An 18826-nucleotide genomic window follows, 5' to 3' on the forward strand; every position below is an offset into this window, starting at 1 on the left:
GGAAGGAAGCTATTGAAGACTGGGACTCAATGGATTTGGAGGACGGTTTCACTTGGAGCTGGAAGAAGAAGACTCAGGTGAATTCTCTCCATGTTAGTTATAACTTTCTACAATAAAAAGAAGCATTGTCTTGTCCCTGAGATTAACTTTGTTTATGCATTAAATACTGTTGAAATTCATGTATGAATGTTAATGTCGATGTATAACTAATCATTTGCTTATATGATATAAAGTTAGTTTCATTAAAATGCTTTATCTATATGCTGCTATGTATATTCAAATTGGTTGATTTGTAGATTCGAAGATCATTAGGAGTTGCAAAGGGTCTGAACCCTGCTGGAACTACCCAAATGAAGGACATCTTGGTATGGTCGCTATCGCATAATTTGTTTATATAAGCATGTTGCCTGATTGGTATGAGTGTTTCTTACTGTAGTTTGCTCTCGCTCTTTTGGGGTTCCAACCCAAAACCCTAGGGTACTTATTCCCATAACATAATTGGTAACTCTACTAGGGATAACAATCTTGTTATTCCTAGTTTGGGTTGTTCAGTGTCAATCAGGGTTCAGTTCTTGGTTTTCTTGTTGTGACAATATTATTTGGTCTAGTAGAAACTCAGACCTTAAGTCTGATATTTTTGATCGGGCTTTATTTTTTATTTTCCTTGCAAAGATTTGTATACGCACTTTTGTCTATTTACAGTAGCATACACACGCTTGTTTTTGTGAAGTGAACCCACGTATACGCAAGTTTCCTTTATCAGAAGCGCATGTACACGCCTCTGTGCTTGAACACAATCACGTATACCATTTTTTGCATTGCTTTTTCAAATCTCTCTGCCCACAAATATTTGTTTCTTGGTATGTTTTGTCTCTGAGTGGTCAATTTCTATCTTTAGATTTTTCTTATTCTGCGAGCTTACTATTTTGAATTCTCTTCCACTTTGAAAAGTTTTGGCCTAAGTTTGTTTTTGAGTGAGTTTTATGATTTTAATTTTGGCACACAAGACTTCTTTTAGAGGTTCTTGATTGTTTTTGTCCTCCAAAACAGTATATTGTTTTCAATCGTAGTGTCAAGCTCGGTTATTGGTCTACTTGCTTTGCTTTCCATCATTTTGTGGCCTTACACATTTTCTTTCTTTTTGAAAGTTTCCTTTTGACAAATTTGAAAGTGTTTCTTTCCTGACTTCTTGGTTAGTTTATCAAAGCTCTTTGTTGTTGTTTGGGTCGGTTAGTACAAGTTGAAACCTTTTTTTTCAAGTTTTCATTCGTTGTCAAATTTGTAACTTGAAAAGTTTCCTTGTGCTCTTCTTTTGGTCTTTGAGTCTTAAGTGGCATTTAGAGTGCTTTCGAAAGGTTGTTTTCATTGCTTCTTGAAAAGAAAAGATCTTAAAAAACATTGTTTTTGTCTTCTTTTGCCAAGTTTGATTTTAGTTTCTTTTGATTTTTTGAAAGTAAATTGTGATCTTTTTGGATTTGTCCTTCTTGTTTAGAGAAGATTTTGTATTATTTTCAAACACTTTAAGTTGGATTATTAAAGTTATAAACAATTGCTTTCATTTCTTTTTAGAGTAATCTAGGATCTTGCATCTTCATTTACACCTTGCATAAGGGTAGTTTTTCATTATTAAAGTATCAATAGTCTTTTTAGCTTTTGTGTGTGTGAAGTGTGTTTTAAGAAAAGAAAAGAAATTTTTTTTTCTTTATAGAAGTTTTGTAGAACCCAAGTAGAAGTCTCTTTTCATCAAAGAACAAACGATTGCATTCATATAAGCTAGTTTTTCATTGATTTCTTTTGTGTCATACAAACACCATTGGTTCCATTTCCATTTACCCCTTTGACTTAAAAGAACAACCATTGAAAATCAAGTGCTTAATAAAATAAACTAGAACTTTTGTATTGTCATCAGAAAACACCAACAAGTTTAGGTTTATTTAGGGCCTTGGATTAGGCGAGAGGAGAGTTAACTCTCCAAGGTTGCTCTAAATTGTAAAACATAGAAGTTTTATTAAAGAGTGAAATCCAATAGTGTTAGGGAGACCGGGAAAGCTTTGTGACTGGGAGTTAAGCACGAGGACCAGTGAAGATAAGGACGAGAGATACCCCCTCTCTTACTTATTGGATCCTACCTCACGACTGTTCCACCCAGCTTCTGATACGAGTTGGTAACCATAGTTGCCTATCCTAGGGATCCACACAGGTGGTTGCGGAGGGGACTACCATGGCACCTGACGTTGACATTGTATCACATTTAGTAATACTTCTGGAGGGCACCCTTGTGAAGCTTGGGGGCTTGCATCGGCAAAGGCTGTTGTCTAGAGGTCAGCGTAACTACCTCTAATACCTTTGCTAGTAGGCCTGGGGTGTAATTACCCCAGTCTATTTTCGGAAGGCCCTTATTATTAACTTTATTGTGTTTTGGTGTCTGGTCCTAATCACCCGGAGTGGAAATACTTGGAATTTGTTTGATTGCTGATATCTTTAGGGACATTTTGGTGAGTGTTCTGTGCTCCTAGTCAGCCTAGATTTTAATTTTCTTGAGTCTTTTAAGTAGATTTTGTAAAATAATTCAAAGTGGATGATCGACCATCTCGGAGACTTCATGGGCTTTCACCTACAAGTCCAGAGCCTTCTCCTAGAAGGCACATGAGCGATTCTGCTAGTGGTTTCCAACTAGTGGCAGCAGGCGCATCGGAGATTGATCCTCCGCTTGGGGGCAATAGTTCACAAGATAGACCTGGTACTACTATAGAGTTAGAAAGGAACACATCAATTCTTTCTCGAGTACTCTTCCAGTCAGAAGATAGTATTGAAGTAGAAGAGATTTCAGATTCGGTTGCGGCTCTGAATTCTCCTCTCCCTCCTGATCATCCAGACGTTTTGTTATACATTGGAAATCCGACTCACATGCCTTTGAGCCCAAGTCCACATACATCTATCCCTTCGATGACCACTACTAGAAGCATGGCATCCACGACGAGTGTTGCGAGCATGAAGATTTCCATATCTATGCAAGGGGGAGGAACTATTTCCATCCCTTCTAACACTCCCAGCACATCTATATTTGGGTCTGCTTCCATTCCATCAACGAGTGGAAGTTCTCAGCCTAATGCATCTAGTTTTGGATTTTTCCCTTTTAGAGTGCCCTCTCAAGGTATTCCTTCGGTTCCTTTTAATATACCATCAACCACCTCCACATCCATGATGAGTGGATTAGCTTCTTTTCAGGGTTTCCCATTTGGAAGTGGTCATATACCACACTCCAATCCGACAGTAGGGTCAATGCATTTTTGTTGTGGGGAAAAGTATCCGATGCGGATGACCCTATCCCTACTCTAAAGGTGACAGTCTTTAGCAACAACTGAAAGTAAAGCTTTGATGTTTTCCTTTATGAAAGTACAGAGAGAAAGAAGAAATGATTAACCAACCTGGTGTCCTTCGCTTAGTCGATCTTGATCCTCTCTCTTTGTCTCTTGTTCCCAGCTCCTTGCTCTCTTTACCGGTCCAGCTACACACAGATCCTGCACAAAACAAGAGAGGAAACTACAAGATACATGTACTCATAACTGATGCATGGATTAGAGTGAATCAAATATACATGTAAATACAATACATCAATGCAATACAGGTATATAGGAGAACATGCAAAACTTTATTGATAGAAGTAACAGGGTTCTGAGAAGGTTACAACCAATGATGGCTCCAATCCAGCAGCACCTCCCCAGCAGCAAGAACTCTCCTCTTCACCTCTAGTAAAACAATCACCCAATAGCTCTAACTGTAATCCAACAACACCTCCTTACTTTACACAAAATTCCAGCCTCCTTAGACCTCATAGAAGAGCTCTATATATAGGAGAGAAGAAGAGAGGATGAGTCAGCTTGAGGCTGGCATAGAGCTGACTAGTGTCCTCTCCCTCTTCAGTTAATCTTCAGTTCTTGAGTCCACTTGGAGATCCTTGCTTACACATGGTGATCAAGTACCTCTTACTCATCACAGGGCGAATCTCATGAACCAAGTGTCAGTTTGGAAGCTTCCTGGGCAGTTGACACCTTGCAGGATGACTGTGCCACTTGGCCAATCTCGCCCAGTGCAGGTAGCCTTCATTACTTTTGACTTCCAGCGCAGGTACAGAGTGGGACAGTTGCATTTCAGCGCAGAAGCTCAGTTAAGCAGCTGACATGATCCAAAATAAGCCTGTTTTGAAGTGTTTTCAGGTGGAGAACTGATTGGAAGTGCTGTTGTTTGATGACCTTGTTCTTTTAGGGGTAAGAACAACATGTTTAGGGACTGAGGATCCCTGTAATTATCGACATTCCATGCTCCCTGACGCGAGGCACAAAAATGTCTATAACAGCTGCCCCCTAAAGTATGAGGCCGTTTATCGGGTGAAATGCTTTATCTAGAGGATCCGAAGTTCGTTCCAGTGCTGAGGAGAGTGCCCTGTAATACAATACAATACAATACATTATTTTTCATTCATCATTATTCTCATGATCTAGCTGAGGCGGGCATTCCCATGCTCAGCTTTTTATAAATACATTTTGGTACATATGACAGACGATCGTCTGAAGATAGACTGATAATTTTCTGCTGAAATTGTCATCCTTTGAGTAGGATGATCATCTGCTGCAATGATGTACATGGCAAATGCTTTTATATTTCCTGAATATATATCGCAGCCCGGATGGATGAAACTAGATCCGGGGTCTTCAAACTCGTTCGATCTTCACTCTAAGTACAAGTCGATCCATGTGAGAGTTGCGCTGAAGTCGAACATGGAAAGACATCGCTTGATTACCGGTCAATAATGTAAACCGTTAACAAGCGCGAGAGGAATCACCAATAATGACGATGACCCTCAAGGTACTGCAGTACAATTCACGTGGCGTGAATAAAGGACTTGGCGTCGAACACCACGCAAAATCTTCTGGTCGAAGGTCATTGATGTATACCTGTCGCCGGAAGTGAGAAACTTGCCATTGAGGCATGCAAGCTTCAAAGTACTGATGGGGGTGTTCCTAGATCCACTTCTTGGATAATGAGCTGAAGTCGACAAGAAGCGATCCGTCAAAGGAGGGCCTTAATGAATCCCACATCAATGACACGGAACGGAGCTAATGACTTTAGTGGAGGTGAAAACAAACTGTGACATATGATTCAGGGTGGCGATCATGAATGGATGAAGGATAATGTATGGCAGTGGATGGGACACGGTTGACACTTTCAGAATGACCCCTCTTGAACATATAACGACACTGATGCGATGGATCGGTAGCATTACCCCAAATGTGGATGGTTTGGCGAAGACCATGGCGATGAGACCGGTGAATGAAACAACCCAACCCGATGTGGTACGGAGGAAAAGTGTCATGTTCAAGAGTGACTTGCTACCATTAAACTTTGAATGTTCTCCCAATTTTTCCCCAGTCATTTCTGACCAGTACCTCTTTATTTTTGTCAAGCTTGAGGAGGATAACATATGCTTGTTCTATAACCTGCCCTTCGGGCAAGCCCATCGCTATGATTTAACGAGCCTAGCGATAGGGAAACTCGTTCTCGTCTAAAGACAAGTTTGTCGCTATTTAATCATTTTAACGAGTCTAACGACAAAGAAAACTCGGTCCTTTTCATTTTTAGAGAGTCTGAAAAGGTACAGAAAGTTAACTCCATGATTCCTTTTTCGTCAGCAAATCCCTTAAGTCCAAAAAAGTATAAAACAATACAGAAGGGATGGCTGTTCGGTACTTTTAACGAGCCGAACAAGACAAGCGCTCGATCCTTTTGTGCAATAATCCCTCAGGTTCAAAAAGATTAAAATTTAGAGGAGGGATAGCGTTCCGGTCATTTAACGAGCTGGAAGGCCAAAACTCGGCAAACTTTTCATATTTTACGAGTCAGTGAAAAGAGCTGAAAGAAGACTCGTCTTTTGAGGAACGAGTGATAAACAGGGATAGCTACAGATTCTAGGTACAGGTTGGAATTTTCCAATCACGGCAGTGTCACAAGGATGGCTAGGTGAAATCACTCTTCGCAGCTGTTTCTCAAAAGAGGTAAACACACAAGTGGAAGTGAATGATCGGCCAAATGAACAGTGGAGGTGATGGATGAAAACACGATCAAGGTTCTTATGGCTGATGAATTTACGATCTCAAAAGGTTATTTACCGGTTCATTTTTTCCATGAGCTTGAACTCTGAGGGAAACTTTTGCTCATACTTTTCTATTTTTTAACGAGCATAAATTCAGTCCTAAAACTGCTCGGATTTGCGTTTATTTTTTAACAAGCATGAACTATATGCTAAAACTGCTCGATATACCAGTCATATGAAGAACGCCTCTCGTAAGGACCAATTTTTATAGAGCTTATGCCTTACCACAGCTATGCTCTTTTTTGGCAAATTTTACTTTTGCCCCACAGGCTTTCTTTCATGCAAGTTTGGAAACGGCTAATCTTAAAACCAGATAAATAACCGCCCCTAGCTTGCACTCCAGAAAGTTTGCATGCCCCCAGGTATAGGATAGAATTTCGAGGCTGCCCCTCCTCTCCCCTACTTCTGTTTTTCTTTGGGTGTTCACATTTATTTGTCATCTTGCTAATCTAATGCTAACGATACTTGTCTTCTCGTTATTTTAAGGGGTCTTACGCAGTACTCAGGCTTCCCGTCGGCCCACTTTTAACAAACAGCTATTTGTGACAATAGAAGAACACTACTCAAAGATAAAACATTGGTATTATTGAGGGAGGCTTGCCTCTTTCTTATTATTCCAAAGACGGTTCGATTTGCTGCCGCAGATCAATCTCTTTCTTTGGCGGTGCCTATCATTGGGTTGTCCTAAGATGGTTACCCTCTGTCACAACAATACGGTCTCCTTCTTAGTAGACTGCCCCTGCTTATCCTTCAAAACATATGTTTCGATGGGCGAGGCTTGAATTTAAAGATGGTGACTACTTGTTGTAATAAGGGAATTCCTACTTGGGCATTGCCCACTTTTTTAGACAAAGGTGAATGATTCCCAAACACATAACTTTAACAAAAGATCATTATTCCAGAACAACCCCACTTCCTACGGACGGGGTACGGACTAGTCATGTTCTCCTGCGGAAATTCTGTCTTATACCCGGAGTTTCTTCTGCCCGAAGCAGACCAGGGTGCATGCCCCCTGGGTCCTAGTCTTTCTTTCCGAATCACTCGCGCTCATCGGGAAGGAGGACCGGGGGCGGAGGCGAATCTTGAGTGAACAGACCATTTAGGATTGGTATTTGACTATTTGCGATGCGAGATCCCGGAAATGAAAGTTGGTCTACGAGCTTGACCACCCTTCCTTCGTGTGGAAAACACATTACTCTAAAGAGTGAGGAGACTATCGCTCCCATGCAATAAATATAGTCGCGTCCAAGGAGTAGGTTATAATCCAAGGGTCCTTGAACTACCAACACGTTCATCCTGACGGTCTTCCCTTTCAATGTAACAGGTACATCGGGGAGGATCCCTAATGGTCGACTGGTTCCTTTATCAAAACCTGAGAGATTTCTCAACTCAGGTAAAAGCGCTGGGGAACCCAGTGCTTTCCAAGCAACAGAGGAAAGGATACTCACAGACGCCCCTTCATCAATGATAGTACCAGCCATAATCATTCTATAGATCTGGACAATGATTCTGAATGGTACACTGGCTGGTAACCGGGGTCTGCCTAGTTGATTCCAATCAAAGGATACAACTAGGTTGCTTGGCGGTGGGACCGAATATACGGCCAGATATGACTCTGATGATGTTCCTTCCTGCGATAAAGGAATGGGCGCATTGCCCTGATGCTCATCGAAGTCGGTGCTGATGAAAAGAACCTGGATGGTGTCATCCTTGTTCTCATCAGTGAGGGTGTCGCATGAAGACGACTCTTCGGCGACGGTGTCATTTGAAGACGGGTCTTCAATGATGGGGTCATTGGACGATAGAACCTCTGAAGGAAGAACCGGGCCAACTGCCGTATCGACCTTTAGACTTTCGTCTAGTCTAGATTCAGTAGGTTCATTCTCAATGACCGACACTTCAGCTGACCACTTGAGTGGTTCAACCGGATTTTCAACTATCGAGGGATTAGGCGCGAGTTTTTGATATCCAGGTGGAAGTCGCACCGGTGACACCGGGCGATCTTCCAAAACTCTCTTGGCCTCATCTAAGAATGGACATTTGTGGATGGCATGATGACCTTCACACAATAGACAGGGTGATCTTGGTCCCCTTCTTCGTCCTTCACTCTCGCTAGTCGACGGAATGCAATCAACATGACAACCAGAGGTTGATGCTACCGGATTGTGCAACCTTGGGGACCAGTCCCTTAGTATCCGGGGAATACAAGGACAATCACGATGGAAATGGATCCCTTTGCAAATGACACATGGCGTTTTAGGCCCGGTCGGTGCAGTGTGTGGGTTTTTGTCAGCTTTCTTCTGCTTGCCCCCAGTCGCCTTCGCCAGAGGCTCCTTCTGCTTCTTTCCTTTCTTCTTCTTTTCCTTCTTCTCCTTGGGAGGCTGACTCTTGCCAGCTTTACCTTGCGAAGACGAAGGATCAGAGGAAGTATCATAAGAAGTGGAAGGCTGGTGGGTAGTTCTAGATTGTTCTGACTGTTGATTCGAATGCTCAGGATTAGTGGCGATCTGGACTACATTAGTTGAAAAGAGCCATACAGGAAGGCTGATTGTCAATCCTGGAAGCGACAATGTAGCCATATGAGGCGCACCAACATCTCCCCAAGAGGAGAAGGGATTTGGACTTCCGCCAAGGTTACTTCCTTGGTTGGTGGGCTCCATACTTTTCAACTGAAAGATCAACGTGGGAATAACAGGTGATTATGTTCCGCTTTAAAATAAATTTTATTAACGACGCTTTTAGACACAAACTTGCTTTTTCATGTTTTAAGAGTCGAGAAAAAGCTAAAGATGACTCTAGTCGCCTTCGATGTATTAACGAGCCCGAAGTGACAAATGCTCGGTTGGACTTTTTCAGTTATAGAGTTTGAAAAAGGCCAAAAGAAACTGCTCTGGAGATCTAGGCAGAGGGTGTGCCAAACCTTTCGCGAAACCACAGAATACGTTTTACGGTACAGGTGGTCGATCTTCGTGAATGCTGTGTTCACTGCATCGCGATCAGTAGGGCGGCCGACACGGTTTCCTAAGGATAAAGGATAAAAGCCTATAGGGGTCTCCCAATATACGCGACGGTACGCGGGAGCTCAAGTCCGTGTTAGTGCCACCGACTCTCAGGAGGAATCACCCACCTTCGTAGAGATCGACAGTCACTATGTTTAACGACGCCGGAACACGTCTCTACCTAGACCTCTAGATGTTTGCGTTAAATTCCAAAGCGTTGTTATGTAAATTGAGTTTATTTTAATGTTGATCTTTCTTAACAGTTTGCCTTTCAGGTTCGCCACGAGATGTATATATACAACTTCCTATATGCAATCTAAGAATGAGAAGCAAATCTTTTCAATCTTTCAACTTTGAAAACCTTAATCTACTTGAGGGAAAAGAAGGACACAACTTTTTCCACAGATCAAAGAACACACACTAAAATGCACATTTTCCTAAATCGTCAAGCATACAGTCAAATGCAAAATGCACAATGCATGTATTTCTTTTCGTTATCCTTAATGTTGATGCTAGACAAAAAGGAAACTGTTGTATAATTTTGAATCTAATTTCAAGTAGAAATAAACAAGCTTGTCCACAATCAACAAGACACCTTATGATAGACTTGTTTAAACACAGGAAATGTATAGATTCAAACCATAAAAATGAAGAGCAAACAAACTCAAACAGCCATGAACAGTAATAAAACTAACTCTTCAGATCACAAAGACACTTTTACAGTTCAGGATCTAAGAGGCCACAGCTATACTGGTTCGCTTTTCACAATGGGAAACTGTAACTGAAACAAGAAATACTGAAAGAACATTCACAGTTTCATCACACAACTGAGGCGGAATAATGTCAAGGAGAAGTGGCTTACAGCAAGTACAATAACCAGCAAGCAATCAGCCAAAAACAAGTGCAAACAGGGCCAAGACACAATAGGAAGACTGAGCAAGACAAGGGCTAACTGGAACAGCGCAGGTTCTAGTCTGCCAATTCTACTCTCAGCGCAGTTCCCGAAGGGAGTACCTGCGCTGTAATGCAGGCTGCCTGTGTACAGCCTGCACTGACTCACGAGAGTTTCGTCTACAAAGTTTTCCGGGTCATAAAAGCTCAAAAATGCACTGTTTTTGATGAAATAAAAAGCTATAGGTCAAGTACAGGCTAAGGTATGATCAAGAGGATGAAGATCTATCATAAAGAGTAAAGAGTCTTTTGTAGATAAGCTCTTCAAATCTTGAATTTGCTCAGCTAATGAGCAAGAGTAGCAGTCCCTCTACTTCGCTTTTGATATAGTCAAAAGCTTTTCGATTTGGTACTCTTTTCTTCAAGAAATGAATAGCAAAATACTACAAACACCAACAAGATACTAGGCTCCCCAGTGGAGTCGCCAGTTTGTTGTGGGGAAAAGTATCCGATGCGGATGACCCTATCCCTACTCTAAAGGTGACAGTGTTTAGCAACAACTGAAAGTAAAGCTTTGATGTTTTCCTTTATGAAAGTACAGAGAGAAAGAAGAAATGATTAACCAACCTGGTGTCCTTCGCTTAGTCGATCTTGATCCTCTCTCTTTGTCTCTTGTTCCCAGCTCCTTGCTCTCTTTGCCGGTCCAGCTACACACAGATCCTGCACAAAACAAGAGAGGAAACTACAAGATACATGTACTCATAACTGATGCATGGATTAGAGTGAATCAAATATACATGTAAATACAATACATCAATGCAATACAGGTATATAGGAGAACATGCAAAACTTTATTGATAGAAGTAACAGGGTTCTGAGAAGGTTACAACCAATGATGGCTCCAATCCAGCAGCACCTCCCCAGCAGCAAGAACTCTCCTCTTCACCTCTAGTAAAACAATCACCCAATAGCTCTAACTGTAATCCAACATCACCTCCTTGCTTTACACAAAATTCCAGCCTCCTTAGACCTCATAGAAGAGCTCTATATATAGGAGAGAAGAAGAGAGGATGAGTCAGCTTGAGGCTGGCATAGAGCTGACTAGTGTCCTCTCCCTCTTGAGTTAATCTTCAGTTCTTGAGTCCACTTGGAGATCCTTGCTTACACATGGTGATCAAGTACCTCTTACTCATCACAGGGCGAATCTCATGAACCAAGTGTCAGTTTGGAAGCTTCCTGGGCAGTTGACACCTTGCAGGATGACTGTGCCACTTGGCCAATCTCGCCCAGCGCAGGTAGCCTTCATTACTTTTGACTTCCAGCGCAGGTACAGAGTGGGACAGTTGCATTTCAGCGCAGAAGCTCAGTTAAGCAGCTGACATGATCCAAAATAAGCCTGTTTTGAAGTGTTTTCAGGTGGAGAACTGATTGGAAGTGCTGTTGTTTGATGACCTTGTTCTTTTAGGGGTAAGAACAACATGTTTAGGGACTGAGGATCCCTGTAATTATCGACATTCCATGCTCCCTGACGCGAGGCACAAAAATGTCTATAACAATTTTCCTTTTACAAGTCAAGGTAGTAACCCCTTTCAGAGTTGGACAAACCCTGCAGTTAGTGGGATAGGAGCTGGGAATCATTTTTTGGCCAACAAGGGAATGTGTTGTATTCCTCGGTTAATTCATTTCAAAGTTTTTCACCCTTTGCTAATGCTTGGAACCCTTTCCAGGGGTTGTCAGCACCTTTAAATACTTTGTTGGGGGTAACTTCACTGGTTATGGAGGATTTTTGGCAGGAGTTGGTCAAACTCTGAATTTTGATGGACCATAGGGATCATCCTTTGGTTCAGTAGGCTCTACGAGTTACTTTGGGAAACCTGGTGCCTTTCAAAATCCAGATCATTCTTTTCAAACCTATGTGAACCCCGCCCAATCCGGATGGAATTCCCAAGGTCCTACACGACTTCATTTTCTGGCCACGCTTAATCTGCCAGACTTGACTAAATTGACAAATGATCCAATTACGTACAATCTGGCTTGGCCTCCAGTCCCAACTAAACTTCCATCAAATATTCCAAAATTCGAAGGGAAGAATGGTGAAGACCCGGGAGACCATGTGACCACATTCCACTTATGGTGCTCATCCAACTCCTTGATCGATGATTTGATCAGGTTGAGGTTATTTCAGTGCACCCTAACTGAGAATGTGGCCAAATGGTATATAGAGTTGCTAGGGGGCACCTTTACTTCTTTCACTGATTTGGCTAATATTTTCTTGAACCATTTTTAGTTGCCTATCCGCTATGAAACCGAAATTTAGCTTCTGGCCAATTTTCATCAAGACACGACAACTCACATTTCGGATCATATCTAGGAATGGAGATAGAGAAAGAGGCTTATCAAAGCCAAAATTCCACCAGAGTTTCGTCTCGAATGGTTTCTCAAATCTCTACAACCTGAGATCTCAAAGGATGTTTCTCTTTCCAATGTTTATTCGGAAGAGTCGACTATTTTTCGAGCCTAGCAATTAGAACTGATATATTCTTAGTCTGGGACTCTTCAAAAAATCATACCCGATGCTCCTATATCCCAGGTTGATTTAGCCAAACCAAAGCCAAGCCCTCACACTGATGGTATAGTTGGATCAATTAACGCAAATACGGTGAACCTTTTGAACCAATTATAGCAGTTGTCTCTACAAATTGCTTCTTCTAACCAGGTAGCGTCGTCTACACCTTGACCTTCCCAACCTACCTCCATAAACGTCATCTAGAATTCTAACCCTAAAGGAAATCAACAATCCAATGGGAAGAAGAAGGGATGAGGTAAGAAGAAGAACCAGGAAGGGAAGGGTAATGCGAACAAGCCCGATAATGGTGCTGGTGAGGGTAGAAAAGAGTCCAAAAAGAAGGTTAAATTTCCATGAAATTTATGAAATGGAGATCATTTGACTCACCTCTACCCCAAGATTCAAGATGCTCAGCACTTGTTAGTGCATAAATGGTCCTCTAGCTCCTAAGCTGTCTTGACTAACCCTTTTCCCCAAGGGTAGAAATTACTTTCTGGTGCGAACTCGAATGCTGGTACCTCCGCAAGGGGCAACCAGGAAGGGGAAAATTCCTCAAATGTTTATATGATGAACTCTCATGTCAATGTTGCCACATGAGCACGCGATTATGGTGAAACAGAAACATCTAAGGGTAAATCTGTTCCTGAAACCACAAACCCACTTCATATTGAGCAACCCTCTGCTGAGTCTATACCTCGGATACCAAAAGGTTCCACAAAGTGCTCGAATATTAACCCTAATGCTAGGGCAGCCCAGAACTACTTGATTGTAGAAGATCTGGCTCAAAGTCCTTGTGTTATGTCTACATTGGAGGTACTCCAGTTGTGTCCTGCTCAGAGAAGTGCTTTGCTTTCAATGATCGGGGTAGTGGATCCAAAAAATTCTTTAGTGGTCACTTTTGATATGTTGAATGTCAAAAACAAACTTCCTCACCATATGGCTTTCCAGATAAAGTCTACTTACCAAAAACCAATATTTTTCAGACAGTTATAGATGAGGGAGCTTCCACTGCGTAATGCCTATGTCATGTTGGAAGGCCATTGGATCACCTTCAGCTGTTCCTTCACCGACTCTCTTAACAACATTTGATGGTCATTCTCATAGGCCACATGAAATTATCCCAACTTTTCCTATATGTGTTGGAGGAAAGGTCGTTAACATTGAAGTAGAAATCATTGATGCCAACCTATATTACAACCTCCTCTTAGGAAGGAATTGGATTTATGAGATGGATGCCATAGTTTCATCTCTATTCTGCATCCTTTGTTTCCTTCATGAGGGGAGAATTGTTAAAATTGATCAGTTAGATTATTCTCTGGATGACTCTCGAGCAACTTCGAATTCCACCATTCCATTGGTGGATAATCCCTGTCAAACTATAGAGAATTTAGGAGTTGGGATGTACTCTTCCTTGATGGGTATATTTGACCTTCCCCCTCCTATAGCTAGAATCAATGCAATTTCATCCTCCAAGCGGCCTTCATGGAAAGAGTTCTCTCAAACTCATTATTTTTCAGACCCTTGGACCTTACCTTCATCTACGACCACATTAGATGGAGGTCAGGTTGGTGGAATGGCATTCCCCATGTCTGCGGTAGAACTTAGCTATCAATCTATCATTAACTCTACAGACAACCATCCCAATTCCTTTTTAGAGGACGAGTTAGATGGTGATGTGGCTCCAACTTTGACCCTTGACTCCATTTCTGCTCTGGATTTCTTAGATACAGTTTTATCATCTGACGAAGCAATTTTAGAAGACAGGTGTAGATCGACCTTGGGAAGATTTACATCATCTTTCATATTTTCTTCCCCCATTGCATGAAGTCGAATCTAGTTTCTGCAATCTGCTTACTAGTGATCTTTGTACAGTTTCAAATGCTTTGGCTCCAACACAATTATTTGCCGAAGGTAATATGTCGATTATATAAAAAACTATACCTATAAACATCTCTAGGAATCCTGACGTTATAGAAAATGTCTTCATCAGAGCCAATTGTTCCCTTGAAGAGATTCAAATTTACACTGACCTCTTTAAAGAGTTTCGAGATGTGTTCACTTGGTCTTACGAGGAAATGCCTGGTATTGATCCATCTATAGTCCAGCATGAGATCAAGACGTTTGAAAATGCCAAGCCTATTCATCAGAAGCTTCGACTGGTTAATCCTAGGAAATCAGCAGCTATTAAAGCTGAAGTTGAAAAGCTTCTTAAGGTAGGTTTCATATACCCCGTTCCTCTAACATAGTGGGTTTCTAATCCAGTCCCAATAGATAAAAAGCAAGGAATGATCCGAGTCTACATCGACTTTAGGGATTTGAATAAAGATTGTCCAAAGGACAATTACCCCACACCTTTTATTGATCAGATAGTTGATGAATGTGTGGGTAATGAAATTTTCTCGTTCATGGACGGATTCTCTGGTTATAATCAAATTTATATCCGTCCAGAGGACCAGCATAAGACATCTTTTATTTGTCCCTAGGGCACCTTTGCATACAACAAGATGCCTTTTGGTCTTAAAAATGTTGGAGCTACATTTCAACGAGCCATTTATTACACTTTCAATGACATCAAAGATGTCATCGAAGAATACTTGGATGATTTAGCTGCTCGTTCTTGAAAGAGAATCGATCATCCCAACCACCTTCGGTTAGTTTTTGAGAGATGTCGATTTTATAAGATCCGGTTGAATCCGAATAAGTGTGTTTTCACGGTCACATCTAGTCAGTTGTTAGGATTCATCGTATCAACTGAAGGGATTCGAGTTGATCCCTTCAAGGTTGAGGCAATAATTCAGTTGCCTCCCCCGTCTTCCATCCGACAACTTCAAAGTCTCCAAGGAAAGGAAAATTTCTTGAGAAGATTTATAGCAAATTACGCTGAGATAACCAAAGGATTTATGCGTTTGCTTAAGAAAGGAGTTCCATTTTTATGGGACAACTTTTCGCAACGATCTTTTGATGCCTTGAAGCAGGCATTAATCTCTATCCCAATGTTGAGTCCATTGGATTATGGCAGAGATCTCCTTTTCTATCTTGCAGCGGCAAAATCAACCATAGGCATGGTTCTGGTTCAGGAGGATGATTCTCTCATGGAGCATGTGATTTACTACTTGAGTCAAGACTTATTAGGCCCTGAACTATGTTATTCTCCTATCGAGAAATTGGCCTTGGCAACTGCCCATGTTGTCCAATGGCTTCGTCATTATATTTTTCTATGAAAAACGTTTGTCTTAGCAGTTGTCAATCCTGTTCAGTTTGTCCTCATTAGGCGAGTGATTGGGGGAAAAAACAATCGATGGATTGTTATTTTGCAAGAATTTGATCTCGAGTTCTTGTTAGCCAAGTCTAAGAAATCATTGGTTTTTCTGAAATTAATTTCCGAGCTACCTTCTGAAGAAGACATTGTTTATGAGGAAAATTTCCCTGACAAACATTTATTCCTCATTTCTTCACAAGATCCTTGGTATGGAGATATCATCATATATCTCCAGAATTCGAAGTTCCCACATGCTTCCTCGAAGGATGAGCATCAAAAGTTACATCACCTTGCTAAAAACTATGTTATCATTGGTGATACATTATATCGCAGAGGGGTTGATTCAATCCTTAGGCGTTGCTTGACTTTAGAGGAAGTGGAATCTGTACTCAATGATTGCCACAGTGGGGCTTGTGGTGGTCATCTATCAGGGCTTGCAACAACCCAGAAAATTTTGCGTGCTGGTTACTTTTGGCCTTCAATTTTCAAAGATTGTATTGAAGCGATTAAACGTTGCCACCCTTGTCAAGTCTATACTCGGAAGATGCATGCTTTGTTGGAAATAATACTGAGAGGGGGGGTGAATCAGTATTATCAAGTTTGATATTCCCTTTTTCAAATTCAGATAATATATGCTATTTCAGTTAATTAAACCCGCGTATATACGCTACTATGTAGAAGGAAAACCGCGTATACAATGCAAACTTATAATTTACTTTATCTGTCAGATGTTGATTGTTAATTTGTGTATCAGAATCAAATAATCAGTAACCAGGAACAGTAAAACAGAGCAGAAGACAATCACACACAAGAACACAAGATATAAGGTGGAAACCCAATGTGGGTGAAAACCACCTGCTGCAATTCGTCTCTATCTTCATTTAATTAATGTACTGGTGTAGTCCTTTACCAGTACGCAGGCTGCAACCTGCAGAGAGCTACAACCCTCTCTCATTCTCCAGCTTCTCCTGGAAGGGAGCTACAACCCCCTTATCTCTTGCACTAGCCAAGATACTAGTACGTAGGTGCTGGCCTACAGAAGGCTACAACCTTCTCTTTCTTCCAGGGACCACATTTCATAAAATTTCAGACTTGATCCATGAACATCAAAAAATCATAAACAATTTCTGCATCAAACACCCTCCTTTTCACCAATTAGAACTGAATCAAGTAGATACTTCTCTGACAGTTGTACCCAAAACATTGTAACAGTAACCACACACCAAATTATGAACCCAAAACACTGCAGGAATAAACAAAAGCAGCTAGATCACAACTCAAAAGATATACGCTACTTCAATAACCTGAAACTTGCGTGCATACACTTCTGTATTTGGAGAAACCTGTGAATACGCTGTTTTCATTCACTGAACTAGCGTGTATACGCACCTTCGATTTACTGAACCTGCGTACAGATCTATAAAAGATAATTCACTCTTTCAATTATTCAGACACTGATTAACCCAGATTATCAGATTTATAGATCAAGCATGCGCCACATATAACAGATCAAAATCATGCAAAGATATTATCATTCAAGCCAAAAGATTATAACCCATCAATAGAACTTATCCTTCTTTGCGCTAAGGTTCCTCCTTCATTCAAATCCAGATCTGCACCATAACCCAATTACCAGTATTCCAGATCTAGCACTTTATCAAATATTCAATAATAATTCAGATGATCCTTTGCCAAATGATCTCCTTCCTCTTTTATAGCCTTAGGCCTTTCACAATACCACGGTCCAAAACCATAATAACCAATACCATGGGCCCAATACTTGGGATCAACACTTCTGACGAGATACCATGGTCCAAAACCATAGGTTCAAGTACCAAGGGCTAACTACCATGGACCAAAGGTAAGTTCTCCAACATATACGTGCTTTTCCTTGCGTGAAAGTGCGTGTATATGCATACGCGCCTTTGTAACGTCTAACCCACGTGTGTACGCGTCTCCGTCTAGATGAACCTGCGTATATGTCTTTTCCTTCATTCTAAAACCTGATCTGAGATTTGTTACCAAAGAGAGTTGCCATCAAGGACAACACCTGTGCCATAGCTCTAAATCAATGCCAAAATGCCAGCATGCTCATCTAGCTCCACTTTACCCTGTTATCACTGTTGGACCATTTATGAAGTGGGGCATTGACTTTACTACTTGTAATCCGCCTTCGGTGGCGAATCACAAGTATATCATCATGGCCTTAGACTACTTTACGAAGTGGGCTGAGGCTATGCCTACTTACAAAAATGATAGTGAAACAGTAGCCTTGTTTCTCTTCAATCATATTATTTCACTTTTTAGTATCCCGAGAGAGATTGTCACTGACCATGGCAGTCACTTCCAGAACCAACTGATGACCGAATTTGCTCTTAAGTTGGGCTTCCGGGAGGAGCATTCGTCTCCGTATTATCCTTAGGCCAATGGGCAAGTCGAAGCCATGAATAAGTCCCTCAAGACTATCTTACAAAGGACAATTGAAAAAAATCACTCCAATTGGCACATCATGTTGTATCCAGATCTTTGGGCATATCGAACCTCGGCGAAGACTACCACTGGTTTTACACCTTTTCAATTAGTTTATGAGCTGGAATCTATTTTTCCTATTGAATGCAAAATTCCATCCCTTAAGCTAGTTGTAGAGCTTCTTCCAGAGACGTCTAGTCTTGAAGAACGCCTCGTTCATTTGGAACATCTCGATGAGCAGCGTCGAGATGCTGCCATAATAAATGAGGCCCATAAGAAAAGGGTTAAAACTCAGTATGATAGAGCTGTCTGTCCTCAGGTCTTTTCTGAAGGTGACCTTGTCTTGGTCTATGACCGGGATAAAGATTCCTTAGGGGCAGGAAAATTCAAGTCTATGTGGTATGGTCCCTTTATAGTAAAATGAGATTTAGGAAAAGGGGCTAATGATTTAGTCGATTTTGAAGGGAACAAGTTGGCAAAGCCCTGAAATG

The sequence above is a fragment of the Pinus tabuliformis genome, chromosome 4_1 (assembly GCF_031772625.1).
Source record: "Pinus tabuliformis cultivar Carrire ecotype Pingquan chromosome 4_1, CPIR1, whole genome shotgun sequence".
NCBI classification, from domain to species: Eukaryota; Viridiplantae; Streptophyta; class Pinopsida; order Pinales; family Pinaceae; genus Pinus; species Pinus tabuliformis.